Below are 24,737 nucleotides of genomic sequence, written 5' to 3' on the forward strand. Positions count from 1 at the left end.
TTCCAAGCACACTCTTCCTGTTTTCTCAGCCTCAACTGAACCTGGGCCACCAAACAAAGACACGCTCAAAGGAAACTTCACAGAATACCAACTTCAGTAATTAATCCCCGTACAACACACCCCTGCCTCTAGTCTGGAATAAATTACTACAAAACCATGTGCAACAACTCTCCACTCCTTTTATCTTGGCTAATGATCTCATAGTTCTTCCCTACAGAGGAATCAAGGCTCAAATTCTCTGAAATATTCCCCCCTTCACACAGGTCCTCTCAGATCAGAATCACCTCACCTCCACGGAGACTACAGCAATTCGCCTCGTGAGGGCCCAGTTCAAAAGAAAAAGCATAATAAAATAAACCTTAGTTGATAAATAAAAAGATGTCCATTGTTTTCATATTACAGCACCAAAAATGAAGCTCAACAATGAGAATATATTCAAAACAAACTCCGCTTATGACAGCCCTGGCATTAATATACCATGTCTGTGGTGCCTAGATGGTGTGATATACAGCAGAATTCTTAACGCTTATCATAAATAGAAACATTTTCTCTTCTCCGCAGGTAACAGTTTTATTCAGGTCACTTGTTCTTTAAAGATATTTTTATTTTTTAAAAAAAGCAATTTTGTAATTATTTCAAAATATGACAAAAGGCAGTAAGGCATGAGATTTTTCCACTTATCAAAAGAGGCAGTGAAAGCACTGACTAGAGCCACAAGCCGAGTCACACAGGCTCCATCACCTACAGAAAGGGAACTGACCAAACAGGGAGAATGTGGGAACCTAGTGCTTTGAGCTCCTGATCAAGTGCTCGCCTACCTGCCATGAGATAGAGAAGACACTGAATGCTGGACTACTAATCTCACACGAAGTAAAACCCGTTGTACTATAACATTTGTTGACTACTTACTATGTACTAGACACGAAGCTAAGTGTTTCCCATGATGATCTGACTTAATCCTCAGAGAGACACTACTGAAATAGCTACAGTTGATTTATAGAGCAGGGAAAACAGAGGTATAACAGTTGAGAAACTTGCCCAAACGGCGAATGAGTGAGGAAGCTGAACTCCTAGCCAGGTCTCCAGCTCCAAGGTCTGGACTCACCATGATTCCCTCAACAAGGAAGTCCGTGGTTTCCAGTGCAGCAATGTATCCTTGTGACTACACACTCCGTCCTGCCACCTTCCCACATCCTCCTGTCTACCACTCCCATGACCCACCTGAACCCTCACTAAGAACACATTACTTGGCTAGAGAAATGTAAACTAGTATTAATGTTCCTCCCACGTGAAATATACATACGGAAATGAGAAACCAGAGAATACCCCTAATTTGGAAGGGGGTAGGGAAGAGGGGTAAAGGAAAAAAAACAAAAACAAAAACAGCAAAGCCACTCAGCCAGGCTTAGAGGTAACTGAATTATATATACCAGTTTTCTCAAAATGGATGCTTGTCAATCAAATTTGAAAACAACTACGTATTCCAGCCCCATTTATTAGTTTTTCAGGTATCCACAAGGCACACTGGTATTTTAAGAGCTCAGATGTCCCACAGACACCTAAAGAAACTAATTTTGTTTACCATTTTCTTATTTTGTTTTGGAACTTTATCAGTTCCCAAACTTACTTGATGGTCCTTTTCCTCCTAGAACATATATTTAAACATGGAGGGCACACTTGTGTTCTCTAGAACTCATTCTGGGAAACTATGATACTAAAACATTTGAAAAAATGGGGTGTGATCTCATATGAGAAGAGAAAGGAAGTGATACCTTATAGGCCCTATGATCATTTTTCAGAAGATTTTTCCAAAAACCCATGCTACTCTGGAAGTTTCCTTATTATATTTTATCCTAAGTGGCAAAAAGAAAACAAAAACAGATGGGTGCCTGGGTGGCTCAGTGGGTTAAGCCGCTGCCTTCGGCTCAGGTCATGATCTCAGGGTCCTGGGATCGAGTCCCGCATTGGGTTCTCTGCTCAGCAGGGAGCCTGCTTCCCTCTCTCTCTCTCTCTGCCTGCCTCTCCGTCTACTTGTGATTTCTCTCTGTCAAATAAATAAATAAAATCTTAAAAAAAAAAAAAAAAAAGAGAGAGAAAGAAAACAAAAACAGAACACCCAATTGAGGGGTATCATGAGTGAGTATATTTTTTCTACCTTAAGAATAACAAAAATTTTAAGATTACTCTGACAATACAACTCAAATTAACTTGAATTAACATCTAATTTCCTTGTCCAAATTGGCCCAAGAGTCTCAGATGTATGTATATTCCTTCCCTAATCCAAAAAAAGGTGACTGGTAGAGCCTGTTTATTCTTACTCTTTTATTCAAGTCTTTTCAATCTTTTTTCTCATTTACCATTCTCTATTCTTCCATCCATATGTGCTTTTCCCATTACGGGCCCACTTTCATCCTATTGCCTCTGTCCTCTTCCTTTCTCCCCGCTCCGTGTTCAAATTATTATCTTGTGCCCGTGGACTCTCATGATGTCCAGAGAGCACACTCGGCTGCTAATAAATGACATCAGGGGGACAGACGGAGCACATGCTACGGCCCCATTCTGACCCACAGCTGATACCGCCAGTCCACCAAAGCACTCCTTCCCACCAAACCCACAGCACTCTCAACAGTGACTTCCAATCTCCTGAAAGTAAAACCTATTTACAGACAGGTTCTATATGTTCTCATTTGCATTCCTGAGATTCTACTGGCTGAAATGTGAATACACTAGCAAACACAACTTACAAGTTAAAAAAGAAACACAGATGGTTTGTTAAGTTACAAGTTAAAAAAGAAACACAGAAGGCTGGAGTGGTGTCTTGTTGCGCATCTAGGGGTGTCTGGTTTTTAAGTCAGAACCTGCATCTGAAGCGCTTGAGACACAACACAGACCCTTGCCAATATATCAGTCCCACACCCGGGAACCTTTGTACAGTCAACACATGTAAGGATGAATAAAAGCAATGAGGAGAAACTTTAAAACACCCTTGAAATATTTTACATGCTAGAAGGCCTTCCTCCATACCAGCTACCTGAATGTTTTCAGTTTTCAGTTAATTATTTTATTGTGATTTCTTTGTGAGCTGGATTTCATTTAAATATGAGTAACCATCCGAATTAAGGACAACCAATTGCGTAAGATGCTGTAAGAACGAGTCCTCTTAAAATAATTAATATCTTTCTCTGTTCCTCTAAAAACGTGGAGTGCAACAACATGAAGGAAAATAGAAGACTCCTTCAGTGATGGTATATAACTAAGCTAATTAAGATAAGGAAAAAAATTGTTTACTTAGTAGCCGCCAAATTCTATAAGGAAAATAACTGTTGGTGTAATTATGCAGTTTTGTATCTCATTAGTACCACACTGGAAGATTATGTATTGTGCAACAATGATATTTGTTGAACCAATAAAATCTAAAGCTACTGTCATAAAGTTGTGTTTATATATCCCTTTAGAACAGTACTTTTTTTTCCCTTTTAAAACCACAATATGCCTACAAGAGTCCCCAAAACAGCCTCTATGTTCAAATTACAAATTATTTACTTAATCGGTTTCCTTAACCTGTGAAATTGGAGAAACACAGTAGTTCTTGATTCAGCAAAAAGCATCACACCCTGCTTCTGCCCCCCGACCCCCAAGATGCCATGAAAGAACTCTAGAAACCAAGGGAAGAGAAAACTTAATAACTGAAAGAAAAATAGAAAAGGGGGCTCCTGGGTGGCTCAGTCGGTTAAGTGTCTACCTTCCGGTCACAATCCCAGGGTCCTGGGATCAAGCCCCGCATGGGGCTCCCTGCTCAGGGGGAAGGTTGCTTTTCCCTCTTCTCCCTGCTCTCTCTGTCTCACTATCTCTGTCTCTCTCAAATAAATAAATAAAACCTTTAAAAAAAAGAAAGAAAAAGAAAAATAGAAAGAAGGGAAATAGAACAATTCACTTCAACTTTTTCCATCTCAACATTAAATCCGTATGTATCATGTAAACAAAAATCATTACCATATACAGTGAAACCTCAGTCCTCTGCTCTTCAGCATGGGTACTCAGACCTTCTCCTCCCACCCCGCATTCCCTCTCCCCAGCCCCCTGCCCCATACACAGTGAGGTTTAAATAAATTAAAAAATAATACTGAAGCCCATGTGATACTCAACTCATGTAACACTGAACAGCAAAAGTGCTACCACTTACAAAACCAACTCCAAATGACATTTTCGTGGGAGTTCCTAAAAACTGCCTGCACTCCTCACGATCCTGCTCAGTCTATTAACTGTGCCCTTTTGGAGCTGAACACGACAGAGAGCAGCTCCTGCATCCTGTCGCTACGGGGATGAACATTAAACTGAGCTGCTCAGTCACAGGGCCCATGTCTAGTTATTCAACCCCATATTGGCCTCCAAATCTAATGTGTTCTTCCCTCATTTTGAACTTCTGTTGTTATCTTACAATATTATTGTATTTACTTCCTATCAGACACTTCAAATCCTTTGTGGAACAAAACACAGTATCGATAATGTTTTATTCACATTTGCATTCTTAGTATTTAGTGTCTGGCACCCAAATTCTTAATTCATGTTGACCAACTTTAAGCCTACTGCCCCAGGGCGGTCGTAGCTCAATGAAAGACTTATGTCCAATGTCCACAGCAAGTCTTAGCCACATTATTTATGGCCATGGATCAGAAGCCACAGGCCCTGAGTTGGCGCTTCTGACAATGTTTCTGTCCTTGAACAAAGGAATGCCAAAACTGACTTTCAAACGGTCTATTCCTTGAATCTTTTCAAGGAGAACAAAATAATCATTTCATTTTTACATAATACAAAGAACTTAAGGGGACGAAAGGTTTTCAGGATTCAACTCTAATAACCATTATTTTTACTTACTTTTCACTTTCACTTTCTACTGGGGGGGGGGGTAGGTAATAAAGAAACCTATTAACGTTCTTCCAGAAGAGTTTGGTATTTATAAAAACATATCACAGGGAAAAAAACGAAAAACAAAAAAACAAAAGTTATCACGGGGATCACAGCAGACCTGTACCACCCTAAGTCTACATATGGCAAGGCATAGTATCTCGGTACTAGAATTCCTGTTTAGACAGGATCAGGAGTCCCAGGGCCTAGAGTTTAATTATGACTCATTCAGACAAGCCAAGACATATGACTAAATAAAAAGTAAACTGCTGACTTTGAGATTCGATGATAGAAACAATAAACTCTACCAGGAAACACTGTTTCCCTCTTCAGCATCAAAAGACACAAGACTGGTCCCTTAAAGAATGGCCCTGTTCATCCCCACACAAGAAAAGGTGGGGGTAAAAACTTAGGGTCCAATCTAAGTCTCTACCTAAACAAGGCAAATCTGTCAAATTCTCCAATATTGAGGATCATAAATAAAGAACAATACGTCTGAAAACCAGTCATGAAGTACTGATTCAGTTATCTCTCTTGGCCACAGACCATGGAGATCATGTTCAAGAACAAATCTAACAGGGGCACCTGGGTGGCTCAGTGGGTTAAGCCACTGTCTTCGGCTCAGGTCATGATCTCAGGGTCCTGGGATCGAGCCCTGCATCGGGCTCTCTGCTCAGCTGGGAGCCCACTTCCCCCTCTCTCTCTGTCTGTTTGTGATCTCTGTCAAATAAATAAAATCTTTAAAAAAAAATCTAACAGATGAACACTACAAATTTAACAGACAATATCCGTGTATATGTTCGACTAGCTAATTCTGCACACTTCAACCTTCTTCGTAGCCTCCAAAGGCACAAAACACAGTCTTCTATTCTAGAAGTTGTTTAGAGGCACTCTGTCAGTATATAACTGAGTATCTGCTTACTGACGGGAAAAGTCTCTGTTCACCAGCCAACAGACTTTCGAGAATGAGAGCTGCTTATGGCATCTCCCCTCCATGGCCTCCTAATTCCACATCAGTTTGTAGTTATTCTTGTACTACAAGAGTATCGGTTTCAGAATGTAAGCCTCATAAGCCCCCAGGAAAGCCATTCGGGTGGAACTGTTCCAGAAAGTCTCACTTTAGCTCCATAAAGAACCTAGGAGGCCCCATCCATGACAGGGGTGAACAGTAATTACTCTATCAGTATTCGCCTCTGACCTATAAAGACCAAGGCCTAGAGCTGTCTGTAATCCATAATCCAGTTTAATATTCTGCTAGAATGGTACAAAAATGTGGCTTTCGCTAAAGGCACTGGGATGAAGCTGAAATTGGGATTCTCTGTTACTAATCCTGTGTAGCATTTGTTCTAATTCTCAAAAAAGTAGGAAAAAATCTCACTCTGTGAAATTGCAAATGAAAAGGGCAGTGGTGAGACCCACTACACTTCCGACAGGCCATATAACAGACTGTCTCAATCACTCATCAGATACCTAACAAACAGTAAACTAAACATTATTTAAAATGAGCAAGTAATCCACTACATTATTCTGGCATCTCTTTCTTAAAGTTTGCTAAAGTTCTTAAAGTTTGCTACAGCTATCCCTTCTAAAACTAATAGACTGAGTAAAAATGTATAAAACTACCTAATGGATTCTATATTTTGGAGCTATAATGTCACTGGTTTAACATTTTTTCTGTGAGGAAACTGGAGATTGAATGTGTTAAGTGATTTGGTCAAGGTCACATGGCCTGTGGCAGAGTCAGGACAACAACGAGGGTCTCCTGATTCCCAGTCTCGTGTCCTTCATGACCACAAGGACTCAACAACAGAAAGCCCTACTATTCATCGGTGGTAAGTGCAGTGGGCACTTTTCCTCTCCTTCTGTCTTTTAAAAGAAACAATTCCTCACTGTTCTACACAATAGCCTATGTGGAAAGAGAGCATATACAAGCTAAATCACTATTCAAAAGTCATTATAATAAGCATGATGCAACACCGAGACACAATGCCTGTGTCAAATAAGCAGCAAAATATGACCCAATAAAGGCTTTATTTAAGCCAAATCATGTATATACATCTCCACTCCATCACTCAACTATGGCACTGCTTGACGGCAGAAATCATTCCCTTTGCATCTCTCTATCCTACAGAGTACCGGTCTTCAAAAAGTTCTGCTCTAACACCACAAAAACCAAACTGGGGAGTGTCGGGGGGAGAGTGGGACTTGCTTGAATATGTTTAAGTTAATATATAAAATTTTTCATTAAAACTTTCAATCACTACAGAGGCCGTACTCTCCCTTATAGATTAATATATGCCGATTTGAAATTGACATTTAAATAATAAAACAATTAGATCACTAATTTAAATGCACCCAGTGAAATCTAAACACCTGAGCAATTCGATACCCACTAGCCTCCATTTTAAAACTATAAGAATAGCATCTTCCTTTCTTCTATAAAATGTTCAGGGCACCCAGATGGTTTAGTTGGCTAATAATTTTATAATAATTTTAAAAATTAAGATAAAATGTTATATTACTTCTTTTTTTCCTTGAATTATATTTCTCTTTTTCCTCCCACTACTTTATTTTAGCATAATTTCTTTCAACATACTTAGGAATAATCCTGTAACAAAAATATGCATATTTTTTACTTACTTGAAGTATTTCCTTAGATTGAATTCCTGTTAGTAGTATTAGTGATAAACAATTGATGAAAACAATGTAAATATATAACAAATTTTGATAAGTAAACACAAAAAAACATAAAAAGTAACTTCCTTTTTTAGAGTTGCGGGTCTTAATAAGATGTAGGAAAGAGGGCATACACCTTAATAAAAGGAAGCTTCACACTTGATGCCCAGTCTTTTCACTATCCCTTTGCTGGAACCCTGGAGAACTGTATACCTCAAAGACACAATGGTAAGACTCTGGGTGAAAGAAAAGTATGGCTTTTTCTTCTGTCAAGTGTAAGAAGGATCAGACTAAAGGGAGGGTAGAAAAGAAGGGACAACATGCAGGAGTTGTCTTCAGACAAATCAGTTTCAGGAAAAGAGCATAAATGAATGTTGAGAACCAGGAAACTGATTCTCTTAAAACTACCCAACCTCAGTACCTCTAGACATGTACTGCAGTTTGAAGACTGGTGCGCTAAAGGACACAGCCAGGTTTATTTACCAGAACCCAGTAAATGTTTGTTGCATTAAAATAGCTTAAGAAAAAAAATAGTCGCTAAGACCATCTATGTTGTACTGATTTGATTTCTTTCTTTCTTTCCTTTTTTATTTCATTTTTTAAAGAGATTTTATTTATTTATTTGAGAGAGAGAGACAAAGCATGAGAGGGAAGAAGGTCAGAGGGAGAAGCAGACTCCCCATGAAGCTGGGAGCCCGATGTGGGACTCGACCCCGGGACTCCGGCATCATGACCTGAGCCGAAGGCAGTAGCTCAACCAACTGAGCCACCCTGGAGTCCTTCTTTCTTTCTTTTTTTAAATCAAATGAGTAAGTCTTCTTTGATGAATGAATGTAACATGAGATGATAAATGTAAAACCCTGAAAACAGTAAAATAATAAGACTCAGCGGATGGTAGCTACCATTAGGCAAATCTTACTACTTTTTCCCAACTGTCATATATTTATTTAAGCAAGGTTAAAGACTTATTCAGATATGGCAGTATTCAGATATGGCGGTATGATTTCTTTTTTAAAATATACATATAGCTCAGTCTGCCAAAGAGTAATGGTTCAGGACAGCTACCATCTTGGTACCGTTTCTATATATATATATATGATGACTTTTATACCACAAACATACAGATTAATTTGAGAAAAACCAAAAGGCTTTTTATGCAAACAAGGAAAAACAAAGGATGGCACTGGTGAAAATCTTGTTTTTAACACTCAGAGGAAAAACCAGATTGATTTACTTTTTAAAAGTTAATAAAAATGCACTTAATTCTACAGGTAAAAAGCCTATTCAGACTTGCCTAATATGTTTATGAGACAAGACTTCTATTTCCCAGTATCTACTAAAAAAGATCTGCGAGGTTTACATCCAAGACAGAACGGCAGGAACTTCTGCCTATCAAATTTAACAGGTCAGAACCTTTAAAATACTTCTTGATTTCTCTGTGTGCTAACAAACGTAAATGGAATCAAACAGACATTAATTCCAACCTTTTCTGATCTGCTTCTACCTCTACTCTGCCCACTAGGGCGGGTTATTGGCCAATGAGCAGTTACCAGGCTTAAATCTGGCAAAGTTACTCCCTTTTCCCAAAAATCTTTTGCCTCACTTAGAGCTCAAAATGTAGGAAACCTTATACACCTGTCCTACCACCCAGGCAAACAGGTACGGCTCCAAACCACAACAAAATTTGTACTGGCAACCGGAGAATGCAGGTTTCTGAAATGTAACTCACATGCTATAGAATTCACCCTTTTAAAATGTGCGATTCAATGGTTTTTAGTATAATCAGAAGACGACGCAATCACCATCATTATCTAATTCCAGAACATTTTCATCACCCCAAAAAGAAATTCTAAATCCATTAGCAGTCCCTCTCCTCCCTCCCTCCTCTGTCAATCCCCTTCCTGTAGCTCCTAGCAACCACTCCTCTACTTTCTGTCTCTATGGAGCTGCCTATTCTAGACATTTCATGTAAACGGAATCATACTCTATGTGGCCCTTTGTGCCTGGCTTCTTTCCCTGAGCCTAGTGTTTTCAAGGGTCAACCACACTGCTGCATCCTCAGTGTTCCCCCCTTTACAGGGCTGAAATAGATTCCACTATATGTGGAAAGATCACATTTTGTTTATCCGTTCATCATTTGACGGGCATTCAGGTTGTTTCCACTTTTTGGTTATTATGAATAATGCTGCCATGAACATCTGTGTACATGTTTTTGTGTTAACACATGCTTTTGATTTCTTGGGTATATACCTAGGAGTAGAAAAGCTGGGTCATATGGTAACTCTATGTTTAACTTTTTGAGGAACTGCCAAAACTGTTTTTCCAAAGTGGCTCTACCATTTTATATGCCCACCAGCAATGTATGAGGGTTCCAATTTGGAAAATAAGCTTTATTTCCCAAAATCTCTTCCTTTGCAAACCTTCTGCCTCCCTTTAAAAATGAGCATGAGAAAAATAAACGTTTTTATTTCACCATCCAATGTGTATTTCAACAACTAGCTTATTTTATAAAAACAGTCTCTAGGAAGAACACAAGCATTGAAAGAGAACATAAATGGTATGGCTATAAAATATTGAACTAGCTTAACCAACACACTAGAACATTCACGTCTCCTAATAAATGAGTACCATGACCCCATTTAATTATGTAAGGAGGTTATGTACCCATTCTACCTTTGGAAATTTCTGTTTTGAAATTACTTTCAAGGCCAGTTCATAAAAGCAGATAAAATCAGTCTTCCAGTATCATATGCTATACCCTTTTCCTTTCAAAGACCAGATACCATACTATCCAGTTTGATCACCCACCTAATTTGTTTTACAAACATGAGCCCAAATGATTCCTGACCACTTCCACAACTCCAATCCAGCCTTTAAAAAAAAAAAAAGAAGAAAAGAAAGAAGGAACAGGTTTGTTTTCTCCTACCATTGAGAATATTATTCAAAATGGAGTTTTAAAATGGCTCTTATACTACAATCATACAAGTAAACATCACTGGGGTAAGCTCGGAGGAAAAGAACACAGGACACTATGTACTATTCTGCAATTTCCTGTGAGTCCATAATTATTTAAAAATAAAAAGGTTTTCAAATACAGATCTTAAAAGAGAGGCAGAATTTCAAAAGGAAAGTGGGAAAAGCATGGAAACTACTCTGAATAGGTTAAAGAAAGAAAAATGCAATTCACATCACAGGAACCACAGCTAGCCTAGATAAATCAGAAAGTTCCTTCCCAGGTTCAGTGGAAGAGAAGGCAGAACACAGGTCAGACTGTAGAGCATCCTGAATGTCAAGCTACAGTTTGGAACTCCCCTTGTCCACAATGACAGACCCTTGGAACATTTTTTATAACACATAAGAAAAATAAAGCCGAGCTTTTGAGAGATTAATATGGCAGCAGTAGAGAGGACAGACTGGAGGGAAGAGCCTGGAGGCAGAAAGATCAGTGACCATTACAACAGCCCAGGCAAAGCTGGTTGGCCATGGAACCAGACCAAATGGAGCTTAATGACTTCATGCTCTGGACTCGTCTACAAAGATCCCATATCCGGCATTCCTTCTGAGCTCTAGATCATGTTTACAATAAAGAAATTATTCACTACAAATTTATATCACTACAAGGGAAAAGTTTTAACATTTCCATCTTCATCGGCCTTGTAAGAATAAAGTTAAAAAGGGGGCAGCTGGGTGGCTCAGTGGGTTAAAGCCTCTGCCTTCAGCTCAGGTCATGATCTCACGGTCCTGGGATAGAGGGTCCTGGGATCGAGCCTCACATCAGGCTCTCTGCTCAGTGGGGATCCTGCTTCCCCTCCTCTCTTTCTGCCTGCTTCTCTGCCTTCTTGTGATCTCTGTCAAACAAATAAATAAAATCTTTAAAAATAATAATAATAATAATAAACTTAAAAAGGCAGAAAAAGGGGAGCCTGGGTGGCTCAGTGGGTTAAAGCCTCTGCCTTCTGCTCGGGTCATGATCCCAGGGTCCTGGGATTGAGCCCCGCAACCAGCTCTCTGCACAGCAGGGAGCCTGCTTCCTCCTCTCTCTCTGCCTGCCTCTCTGCCTACTTGTGATCTCTGTCTGTCTGTCAAGCAAATTTTTAAAAAAGAAAAACTAAAAATTAATAAATAAAATAAAACGCAGAAACAACTCTACTTATATCCAAAACACCAAACAAAAAGGTCTGATAGCAAGTACACTTTCTAGCTTTGGACCGTGTCCTGTTAAGTGAACGACATTAGAGGCTCTCTTCCACTTTGGGAGAAACTTCCTCCCAAAGACTGCACACTGTCAGCCACACTCTGACTGCCTTGAGTAGGAGGCTTCATTTGTAATAGTAAACTTCTGGTTGAAGAGCCCACTGAGGTCCTCAACAAACAGTTTTGCGTCTCTAATGTCATATTTCCAGAAAGCAATCATTTCCAGGAGACGTGAGATGCTGACTGCTGAAACGCAGGAGGATCCAGGATTTTATTGTGGCTGAGTAAACAGCACAACGGATTGAATGTTTACTCAGGGCCCACTGTGTACTAGAGACTGATGACACAGATGACTGCAACAGTCCTGCCTTCAAAGAAGCCACAGTCTACTGCAAAACATACACCAAAAAGTCAATGTAATACAAAGCAGTTAATGCTATTATGAAGGTATGTACGAGATGCTCTGATGACGACGACGATGATGATGACGACGACAACAGCCAATACTGATGAAGTACTTTGTCTATGCATGACCTATTCAGAGCATTTTTCCTATATTGATTTACTATCCTTACAAGACTAATATTATCTACTTTTTATAGATTAGAAAACTGAAGCACAGATTGACTGAACAATCTTAGCCCAGTCCTGCAGCCACATGATTAACCAAGTCAGTCAGGTTCCTAATTCCGGGACTAAAGTGCCCACCCTACTGCCCCTAAATGAAGGACCAATTAACCTCGCCTAGAAGCACAGTTCACACCAAAGAGAACAACAGAGAGTAGATGGCATCTCTGAGACCCACCACTGGAAAAGCAACCAAGCATTCACCAGACAGACAAGCTGTCTGGGGTGGGGGGTTGCTCTGTGCAGCAAATGGGTGAGGAGACAGCATTCTGAGCAACAAGAATGAACGAGGAGCGATACCAGGAGGGAACCAGCATCAGATTTAAGGGTGCTTGGTTTAGTCAGAAAACAGTCAGAAGCATAATCTTCTCATGGAGGACTCCTAGGTTCCAGGGCCAAGAGAGGAGGCTGTCAAAAACTGAGGTGGTACAGGCCTTGCACGCTTCATACTTCAGGTCAGAGACGCTCATCTGAGGCGTTTACTGCTGAGTGGTGTGAGCAGGTCTGCCTTCAATAAAGATAAATCTGGATGAAAGGGGGAAGGTGGCCCAGAGGCCAGGAGACCAATTAGGAGGTTACACAGTAACTCTGTCAAGAAATGATAAGGAGTGGATGAAAGTGAGCAGATGCTTCTGAAGTAGAAGCGACAGTACATGCTGACTAATTGCCTGTGGAGGGTCAGGAAGAGAAGCAGACGGGAAAAGCTGAGACCCCTGTTCTGAGTGGAATAGGACAAAAGGAAGATCAAATTTTAAAAGGAGTAACAGTAACACTCATAACAATAATAATGATGATGGCCCTAATATTTTTTTAAAGTAAACTCTACCTGCGATGTGGGGCTCAAACTCATGACCCCAAGATCAAGAGTCATGGGCTCTATCAGCTGAGCCAGCTAGGGTCCCTCTCATTTCCTAAGGTGGTACTACATACAACCGCTATGCTGAATCCTTTGACAAGAACAATCTCATTCAGTGTTAAGAAGGTAAGTTCTATTACTGTCGCCCTTTCAAAAATGGAGAAACTAAGACTGGAAGAAAGTAAGTCATTTGTTTGAGGCCATACTCTCTAAACACTGAAGCCAGAGAAGAAGACTCCGGTAGAGTTCCAAGCATCTGCGGAAGTGTCCAAGTGTGGGTCTCTAGCAGGCCACTGAGTAGCTTCATGGGGAAGGGAAAGGGGGCATGCTAGAGATACAGAGTTACAATACCAACACAGCTACACTACTATTACCATTCCTATTGCTATTTTCTATGAAGCACTTTCTGTAAACGAAATACACTTTGAATGTTTTACATGCATGGTTTCATCTAATCGATACAATCCTGAGGGGGGAGCTGTTATTCTCATTCCTACAGAAAAAGAAACTGACATGAAGTAAACCATTCAGACTACTCAGACAGAAAAGGATGAATTTCTCCCAAATGCGGGGCTTCCTGATCCAGAGGAGGGAAGAGAAGAGGAAGTGGTAGCAGAAGACAGGGCTGGAGGGAGGGAGGGCAATCCTGGAGAATCCCATCCCTGACAAAGCTGGCAGAGAAATAGAGTAGCAAAGGAGTTTATGAAGGAGTAGTACACCAGGGATGAAAAAGCAAAAACGGAAGGCGCTCCTCATTTGAAAACTAAAGGAGATGTGTAAAAGAATAGGGTAGTTAGTGTGAAATGATACACAGAACTCAGACGTGACCAGAGTTTACGTCGGGTAATAGGATTAGCAACAAGACACTTAAAACCCCTTCCCAGAGCAGTTCAGTGGACATACCAGGACAGTGGGCACGAAGGAGAAAAAGGTGAGGTAGAGCTGGCTGGTAAAAGAGAGGCACTGATAATAGCAATAACAATACCTTTCCTATTTCTTAAGCTATTACTAAGTACCAGTGTTATGCTAAATACTTTTATAAGAACAATCTCATTTAATATTAAATAAGTAAACTTTCCTCTAGGGTTTGTGGGTCACACACTGTCCCATATTTTCCTTTTTCTTTTTTTAAACAACCCTTTAAAAATGTAAAAAGCATGTTAGCTGGGTTATACAAAAAACAGGCCATGGGATGGATATGAGCAGCTAGCAGTGGTTTCCTGACCCCTTCCTAGAGGGTGGTGCTTAAAAGCACAGACTCTGCAGTCAGACCGACTGCTCCTCACTGCCTGGGTGACCTTGGGCAAGTCACTTAACTTCTCTGCGTCTCAGTTTCGTTACCTGTAAAATGGGGATAACAACAGGAGCTACCTCTCTGGGTTGTCATAAGGAGAAATAAATACAGATTAAGCACTTAGTTACTAAAGAAAAGGCTTACCAGTATGAAGGAAGCGATAGAGGGTGGGCAGGCAAGAGTAAGTCAACAGAGAAGGAGAGATTTTAAAAGGAAAAGGACTAATTAATTTTTTTTCAAGTCCCAAAGAAGAAGTGGAGGAACAGGACCAGGATAGTACACGTGAATGCAAGAGAACAGCCTGTATCCTAACTTCTGGGGAAAAGTATACACCGGTTTGGAGAGCAGCCGGCCAACTTTCATCAAAATTTCAAACACATGGATCTTTTGATCCCCTCTCCTCTAAACTTGGCTGTGCATATATCATATATGCATATATATACCCAAGCGAGGATAAAGCTATGAATGCAAGGCTGTTTCCACTACAGAAGTGCAGTAAAAATGGAGAAAATGAAAGAACTTACCAGTCCATCAGTAGAGGAAAGGTAAAATATAGGAATGTGCATCTATACAATGGGTCTCATGTAGTAATTCAGAAGAAAGAGATAAATACGCTGACAGGAAAAGGTCTCTACGATTTAATTTCTTATTTCAACTTTTTATTCTGAGATCACTGGAGAGTCACATGCCACTTTAAAAAGTTAACACAGAGAGAGCCCGTGTATCCTTTACCTAGCTGCCCTTGATGGCAACAGCTTGCAAAACTATAGCTCAATACTGAAAGTTAATTTTTAATATAAAAGCAAACTCAAACTAGTGTGCCTATTACATCCACTCCCTCTTGTGTATATAAGCCACCATACAGTCTCTGCATGTTCAGAAGATACACACTTCGCTGGCTCCCAGCCAACACCTCTGGAAAGTGAGAAAGGTAAGGGAGGGAGAAGATGAAGGACATTCACCATGGACCTTTACACCACTTCTTCTTGGCCACCAAGTGCAAATACGACTTCTAGGATAAAGCAAGTAAACAGACAAAGGGATTAACTTTTGAAAAAAAGCCAAACACCTATCTCTTCCCTCCAGGGGGTTGGGTAGGTGAAGTAGAAGGGACAACAACTGAGGAAGCTCAGTGAAGTTTCCAGTCACTTAGTTATAAGCAGAACAGGTCGGTGGATTCATTCTGTCGCAGCCTGCTTGCTGCCGGGTTCTGTTCTAGGCACTGGAGGGTCAAAAATTAACCACATAGGTACAGTCTCAGAACTCCAGGAACTGAGAGCCTACCAAGAAAGGTGGACATTAACCAAAGTTACACAATCATACTTAGCATTATATTACAGCACAGCAGTCTACAACACGGGCTCCAAGGCCTGACCACTGCGTGCAAATCCCAGCTCCGCTGCCAACAGGTTATGTGACTTGGTACAAGTGACTTAACACTCTGCACTTCAGTTTCCTTGTCTATAAAATAGAGACAATTATAGGTCCTATTTACTTCCCCATCTATCTAACTCAGAGGGTTGCTGTAAAGACTTAAAAGAAAAAAAAAATGCTACATATGTGTGTGTATGTATACATAGAGAGAGAGCGAGAAAGAACGCTCAGAACAGTACCTGGCACACAATAAACATCATATGTTTGCTATTATTGTAGTTGTTAGTCTCATTACTATTAATTATTTTAGGGCAAGTCTAATCTGTGTTCAGACAAATGGAAGGTCAGGAAAAGCTCCTTTGAGGAAATGACATATAAATTAAGTTCCAAAGATGCATATGAATTAAAAAGCGAAAGAGAAAAAGTGTCTGGCAAAGGGCAGGACGGACACAAAGACCCCAACGCTACTCATTAGTGTGGCATGTTAAGAATTTGACAAAAGGCCAATGAAGCTGGGCTCAGAGAGGACAGAAAACAAGAAAGGGCATGTGAAACTTGGAAATTTTATCTTTATCTAAGTAACAGAAGTTATGATACAAGAAATAACAGATTTCTTAGTTTTCCTTTTTTTTTTTTTTTTTTTTTTTTTAGGGTCACTTTACTAGACTATGGAGACTTCTGTGATCAAGGGACGTAAACGTGAGCTCACCAAAAATGGGAAAAGATCAGGAAAGAACAGTCATTTTGGTGAAAGGGAAAAGAAGTCAGCGACAGGCAAGTAAGAGGGCTACTAACAAGAATAAAAAGCACAAATGAGGGGCGCCTGGGTGGCTCAGTGGGTTAAGCCGCTGCCTTCGGCTCAGGTCATGATCTCAGGGTCCTGGGATCGAGTCCCGCATCGGGCTCTCTGCTCAGCGAGGAGCCTGCTTCCTTCTCTCTCTCTCTGCCTGCCTCTCAATGTACTTGTAATTTCTCTCTGTCAAATAAATAAATAAAAAATCTTTAAAAAAAAAAAAAAAAAAAAGCACAAATGAGGGCAGAACTCATGCGCTACCAACTGAACAAATAAACACGATTCCATTGTTTCTTCGGGCCCTAAAGCAGGAACATGGAAAATGGGTATTATCGTTAATCCGCAGCCAGAGATGGGCATAGCATGGGGGACAGAAGAACAAAGGTGCAGGAGAACTGAGGATACTTCTGACTCACTGAAAGTAACCAACTATGTCCACGTGGACAAAAGTGATGCCAGGAAGAATGTCACACATTTGGAGACAGGCAAGATTTCAAGGGGCTGGAGGCCTCCGTGAAATCGGAGAGTAAGTTCAGCAAACGGCGGAACTGAAAAGACAGGAAATTGTGTTCAAGAGCAAAATTTCCAAATTTATGATTTCAGAGGTAGCAGTGTCACCAGCCCCAGGAATAGACTGCCGCAGACAAGTGCAAAGACAGACGGGGAAAGTGATCAAGCCAGAATGAGATTAGGATGTTGGACAAGCAATTGACGTAAACACTAAAGAGACAAGAGATCAGGGAAGAGGTAAGAGAAAACTATTTCCAAGGATCTGGAATTAAATGTTCAGTTACATTCTAAAATACAGCACCATAAGGAATGTGTTGTTAAGTATCCATAGTAAAACAGGCATGCCTTGCTAATAACAAAGCTTCATTTATTTATTTAGTCAAATAATTTTCAAAGATTCCCTGAATACCATTCCTGAAAAAAGCTCTCAGAAGGACAAAAAAAAAAAAAAAAGGAAACTTTCTTAACTTGATAATTATCTGTCACACTTCGAGGGCAAGCATCACCATAATGCTAAGAACTAAAGATATGGACAGCCAAAATCTGGAAGAAAATCTTTGCAAAACATATATCTGATTTTAAAAAAACAACAACTCGGGATGCCTGAGTGGCTCAGTGGGTTGAGCCTCTGCCTTTGGCTCAGGTCGAGATCTCAGCGTCCTGGGACTGAGCCCCGCATCAGGCTCTCTACTCAATGGGGAGCTTGCTTCCTCCTCTCTCTCTCTCTGCCTGCCTCTCTGCCTACTTGTCATCTCTGTCTGTCAAATAAATAAATAAAATCTTTTTTAAAAATAAATAAAAAATAAAATAACAACAACAAAAACCCCACCCATATATCTGATTTAAGGACAGGTATCCAAAATATTCTAAGAACTCTTAAATCGCAACACTAAAAAAACAACCAACCACAGAGACCATCAAAAAAATGGGGAAAGATCTAAACCTCCCCAAAAAAGATACACACAGATAGGAAATAAACATGCAACAAGATGCTCCACATCCATGTCACTGGGGAATCGCAAATTAAAACCGCAATGAGATCCCACTACACCCTATTAGAATGGCAAAAATCCAAAAAGCTGACAACACCAAAAGCTAGTAAAGATGAGGAGTGACAGGGGCCCTCATTCACTGCTGGTAAGAAAGCAAGACCAAACTGCCACCCTGGAAGACAAGTTTGGCGGTCTCTTACCAAACTAAACATACTCTTAGCATACGATCCAACAATCACACTCCTTTGTATTTACCCAGAGAGCTGAGACCTGCACGTGGATTGCACAGCAGCTTTATCTGTAACTGCCAAAGCCTGGAAGCGACCCAGATATTCTTTGGTAGGTCAGTGGATAAACTAGGGTACATCCAGACAATAGAATATTACCCAGTGATAGAAAGAACGGAGCTATCAAGCCACAAAGAGACGGGAAGGAATCTTAAAGGCATATTGCTAAGTGAACGCAGCCAGTCTGAAGAGGCTGCCTAATGTACCATTCCAACTATATCACGTTCTAAAAAAGGCAAAATTATGGAACCAGCAAAAAGATAAGTGTTTGCCAGGGGCTGGAGGTGGAGGGGTGGGGAGGGTAGAAGATGACTAGGTGGACCACAGGAAATGATGAAGGCAGTTAAACTACTGTGTGCGATACTCTAATGGTAGATACATGACATCATGCATTTGTCCAAACCCTCAGAACTATACGAAGCAAATGTGGACCTTAATGTAAACTACAACTTGAATTAATGATAACATACCAATACTGGCTCATCAACTGTAACAAATGTACCCCTTAATACAAGATGTTAATACTAGTGGAAAGGTGGGGGCAAGGGGATATCTGGAATTCTCCATACTTTCTACTCAATTTTTATAAATCTGCTCAAAAAATAAAGTCTATTCGGGGTACCTGGGTGACTCAGTGGGGTAAGCCTCTGCCTTCGGCTCAGGTCATGATCCCGGGGGCCTGGGATTGAGCCCCGCATAGGGCTCTCTGCTCAGGGGGAAGCCTGCTTCCCTTCCTCTCTCTCTGCCTGCCTCTCTGCCTACTTGTGCTCTCTGTCAAATAAATAAACAAAATCTTTTTTTTTTTTAATGTCTATTAATTTAGAACAAAAACTAAAGGTATTATCAATTGACTCATATAAGAGAAAACAATGTCCAATATCAGTAACAAAATCCATTCAAGAGATTTAGGGTGCCAACTCTGCCTGGGCTGGGTCTGGCTCTTCTACCTATTGGCAATGTTGCTGTAAGCAAGTCATAAACTTCTCCAAGTCTCAGTTTCTCTACTGGAAATAACCATCATGGAATTAAGATGAACTGAGTGCATATACATAAAGCACTGAGACCAGTGACTAGAATTAAGTGTTTAACAAGTATTAACCCCCTGTTACTCAAAGGTCTATAAAACTATCAGTCAAAATCACATGGGCCTTGTCAGAAATGCAGACTCTCAGCCCACCCCAGACTGACTGAGTCTGCATTTTTCCTGATAGGCCATCTTTTTTTCCCTAAGTTTTTACTTAAAGTGTAATAGTTTCAGGTGTACAATACAGTGATCCAACAACAACATACAAGACCCAGCATCCATCACAAGCACACTCCTTAATTCCCTTCACCTAGTTCACCCATCATCCCCAACCAGCAGTTTGTTCTCTATAGTTAAGAGTCTGTTTCTTGATTTCCTTCTCTCTTTTTTCCCTTTGCTCATTTGTTTTGTTTCTTAAATTCCACATGAGTGAAACCATATGGTTTGTCTTTCTCTGACTTATTTCTCTTAGCCTTTTACCCTCTAGCTCCATCTATGTCACTGAGAACAGCACGATTTCACTCTTTTTTACGGCTGAGTAATATTCTGGGGTGTGTGTGTGTGTGTGTGTGTGAGTGAAATATACACACCACATCTTCTTTATCTATTCATCAGTCAACGGACACTTGGGCTGTTTCCATAATTTGGCTATTGCAGATAATGTTGAGTAAACACAGGGGTGCATGTGTCCCTCTGAATTAGTATTCCTATATTCTTTAGGTAAACACCAAGTAGTGCAACTGCTTGAATCTGCATTTTAATAAGATCCCTCAGGTAATTTCTGCACACATACATAAAGTTGAGAATCATGGTATTAGGTGGTATTATTACCACCATAACTACTCTTCAATATTGTCACTAAAAAAGGAGCATAAGCTTTGGAGGAGTCCAAATTATCATTTGCTCATGATTATGATTAGAATACTTTAAAAAGAGAGGGAGAATCAACTGTAATAGTTAAAGAGATTCCAAAACATTCTATAAAGTGACCATAATTAAAACACATAGTACAGGTACACAGATAAGCACCCTTTGTCAAGAGTCTATTTTAAGGGGCTCCCAGCTGGTTTGGCAGGTAAGGCATGCAACTCTTGATCTTGGGGTTGTGAGTTCAAGCCCTACATCAGGCGCAGAAATTACTTAAAAATAACATCTTTTTAAATAAATAAGATTCTGTGTTAACAAGATCATTTCAAATAAGCACACAAGTGATAAACTATTAGGACAAATGCTACCCAAAAGAAATTTTTTTTTGAAAATCCAGATCCTTGGGGCGCCTGGGTGGCTCAGTGGGTTAAGCCGCTGCCTTCGGCTCAGGTCATGATCTCAGGGTCCTGGGATCGAGTCCCACATCAGGCTCTCTGCTCGGCAGGGAGCCTGCTTCCTTCTCTCTCTCTCTCTGCCTGCCTCTCAGTGTACTTGTGATTTCTCTCTGTCAAATAAATAAATAAAATCTTTAAAAAAAAAAAAAAAAAAGAAAATCCAGATCCTTATCTCACATAATACTGAAAATATATTCTAAGTGGATTTAAAACCTAAATCTTAAAAATAAATTTACAGGGCGCCTGGGTGGCTCAGTGGGTTAGGCCGCTGCCTTCGGCTCAGGTCATGATCTCAGGGTCCTGGGATCGAGTCCCGCATCGGGATCTCTGCTCAGCAGGGAGCCTGCTTCCTTCTCTCTCTCTCTGCCTACTTGTGATCTCTCTCTCTTTCGAATAAATAAATAAAATCTTTAAAAAAAAAAAATAATAATAAAAAATAAATTTACAAAGCACTAGAAGAAAATACAGAATATTTTTATTGTTCGGATGGGTACCTACATTCCTGAGGATACCATAAAACCCAGGAGTCCCAGTGGAATGATAAAGAGGATTAGCATGACCCCAGCACAAGGATGACACAAAAATTTGTGAAATGTTCCATATTTTTTATACAGACATGTAAAAATAAATAAATAAATAAATAAATAAAATCTTTAAATAACAAAAGACACCATAAGTTAAAAGTTAAGACAAATTATATGAGAGAAAATACTTACACTACACATAATGAAGCATTAATAACCATATAAGAATTTTTAAAGTCCTAGACATGATTAAGAAAATGAATACTAAGATTTCAAAAAACTAACAAAAAAGGGGGTAGGGGAAATTAAAGTGGAATTTTATATATGTAAAGAGACTGAATTACAAAAGCTGCACCAGCACAAAATAAAATAAACCACCCAAATCTACCTACAAATATTTGCATGTGCTCTGAAAGAGACACAAAAGAACATGTACCAAACTATTAACATAGTTACAGCTACAGAGTAAAATCGGGAATGGAGGAAGCATTTTGCTTTTCTCTTCATAAATTTCTATAAGTAGACTCTTTACGATGAACATTTTTTAAACTTATCTTTGTTTAATTATAAAAGAAAAAAGTACTGAGTGATAGTTTTAACTTAAAAGGCTAATACTTTCACGAGCTTCCTGGTTTTCTCAACAAGTACTTAACCCCAAAAGCTTATAACATCTGGAAAATATATTATTGTTATCAAAACTTTCCTAAGAATCTTTTAAGTAAAAATATGCCAACTTTTCTCCTCCCCAAATAGACCACAATGTTCAATTTCTAGTGGCCCTCCGTTCAAAGCTAGTTCCAACCTAATTTCCAAAAGCAGTGTCTAAACCAGACAAGAAATTTAGCAACATAACACAGAATATCGAAATGGAAACCACATGTTCAAAATATGCCTCCAAGTAACAGACAGCGACTGGAGAAGAGTTAACTGCTAGTAACTCCACACTCACTTCAGTTTCAATTCTGAATCATTTCTCCGTCACTAAACTGGAAAAAAAAATTTTTTTCAGCCATTTGTCATCTCTGACTAAACACAGGCTTCAGCCCCCAAATCACTAAGTGTAGAGAAGTACATGCCCTCACGAAGACTGCCAATAGAAGGGTTTTTCCAGAAAAAGTGGTTCATATACACAGCAGGAAAATCTTGTACTACAGGGAACTCGGTTACCACCTTAATTCCCTCAACCAATTTGGAAACTACTGGAAGTAAATGACTAAGAAGTAAAACATATGAGGAAAGATGAAAAAAAAATATTTCTACGTACTGAAAACCACATAAAGTGGTTCAAGTTTGCTTTTAGTTGCCTTCTGCTGAAGTTAGAATATTAAATTCTTTTGCTCTGTGTGAATCAGAAGTTAGTTTCTCTGGTTTCTTATAACACACAAAATTTTCAGCTGCTAAAATATATTATACAACTACTTAGAGGGTTTGGGTTTTTTTACTACTTATGCTTAACAAAATGTATTACATGTAGATCTGCCCAATACTAACTATTCCTCATGTCATTAGACCTGAATTTATTAAAATGATAAAAAAAAAACTGCCAGGTCTTGGAACTAAGTATCCCCCTCTTTCCCTAAAACTGTCACTCAAACACGATGAATCTAAAACAGTAAGTAGCCATATCTCAGAAGATAACCAAAAGGAAGCCATAAATGAATGAGGCTGGTATTCTCCTCACAAAGGAGAGAAGAGAGTCATTACCCTTCACCATATATGTAAGAGGCATATATAGTCTCTTGGCTTTTACAGCACCCACTATCCAGGACAGCATCTTCTCCTCAATCTAAATTCAGGTGCCTGGATATTTGCAACCAAAACAAACTGCAGGATCTAGTTTCTTTTCTTCAAAAGGTAAACAATCCCTCTGGCCTGATTTACCAAAAAAGATGTGAGTAAAAAGAAATGATAGGACAACAGCATACCCAGGTTTTAAATTCTTAGTTAAGGCCCTTAAGACTCCTCGTCTTTTAAGAAAGAGAGAGAGACAGACCTTGTCAGTAATGTTAGAAATTGCACAGTCGGTGCCTCGTATTCAGCAAAAAAAAAAAAAACCTCTCTATGTACACTGATAATTTTATCACATGCCAGTGAGCATGTATCAGGAGGGTACAGGAAAAGTGTGCAATAAGAGTGCAGCGTGGAGAATTCACAGAGAGACAGGTCAAGAGAAAACAGGCTCAAAACTAACATCAAAGTCCATCAGTATTCATAATACCAAAATCACCTCTGTGCTGAAACTCGAGCTTCCTCTAAGGTATTATCAGTCAGTTACTACCAAGAAAATTTTTAAACAACTCAGAGTGCTTCTTTTGTCTAATTTATAACATACTTCATTATCATCTGAGACACCAAAAATTATATAACCTTATGCCTTTGTCATTATCTCTTAAAGTATTTTTTTTTAAAAGAAGTGTTTTGTTTTGTTTTGTTTAATGTATTTATTTGACAGAGACACAGAGCACAAGCAGGCAGAGGAAGAAGGAAAGCAGACCCCCTGCTGAGCAAGGAGCCTAATTCAGGGCTCAATCCCAGAACCCTGGGATCATGATCCGAGCCCAAGGCAGACACTTAACAACTGAGCCACCCAGGCGCCCCAATCTCTTAAGGTATTTTAAATGGAAACATCATACTATTTACTGCCTCCTACTCGTAACTCCTTTTTCTTCAATCTTGAAGATTACTGACTCTCAAACCTGGGTAACAAAGATTGATTGACCACTCTTCCAATTCAACTACAAGGCATTCTACCCTCAGTAGTAGGTTAGTACTTAACAATAGCTTACATTTCTTTTCTACTGATAAGCAGTGCCACAAATTAGAATTAACAGTATGATTGAGCATGTTCTCTTAAGGAACTTTATACTTTATGATTATTAGCTACTACACAGATCTTTATTTGTGGACTCAAACCTACAATAGCCCCTTTAAAAAAAAAGGCACCTTAAAATAGACCCTAAGTTCTTTCACAGAAAAGGATGGGTAATTAGCAACTAAACAGCATACAAACTGAGTTCTCCGGAAACACCCAAATATTATTAATATATCTGCACTGCATTTGACTTCTAATTGCTAGAAAACTTGTGCTTGAGAAAATCCAGGAACCAATCCCATAGAAAATAATTTGTCTCTAGTGATTCTTACCCAACATGAAAGTGAAATATGGTTTGACTTCTTGCCTTGCTCCGATAAATTCCAAATGACTTTATTACTTTAAAAAATGAAAAGACAGGATGAAGACTAAATGCCAAAAGCACAGTTCCATAAAAGAGCAAGTGGATAAACTGGAATTCAAAATAAAAGTTCTTGCTCTCAAAAGACACTGTCGAGGGGATGAAAAGATAAGCCACAGAATGGAA

At 39.5% G+C, this 24,737-nt stretch overlaps 1 protein-coding gene and 1 pseudogene across 7 annotated transcripts in view; one reads left to right on the forward strand and one right to left on the reverse strand.

The window, feature by feature from the left end:
• SIK3 (SIK family kinase 3) overlaps positions 1 to 24,737 on the reverse strand; it is a 248,299-nt gene that overhangs the window by 194,521 nt on the left and 29,041 nt on the right. The window lies entirely within an intron of this gene.
• LOC131822948 (U6 spliceosomal RNA) lies at positions 21,361 to 21,461 on the forward strand (annotated as a pseudogene).

Source organism: Mustela lutreola, chromosome 1 (assembly GCF_030435805.1).
Source record: "Mustela lutreola isolate mMusLut2 chromosome 1, mMusLut2.pri, whole genome shotgun sequence".
Classification (NCBI taxonomy): domain Eukaryota; kingdom Metazoa; phylum Chordata; class Mammalia; order Carnivora; family Mustelidae; genus Mustela; species Mustela lutreola.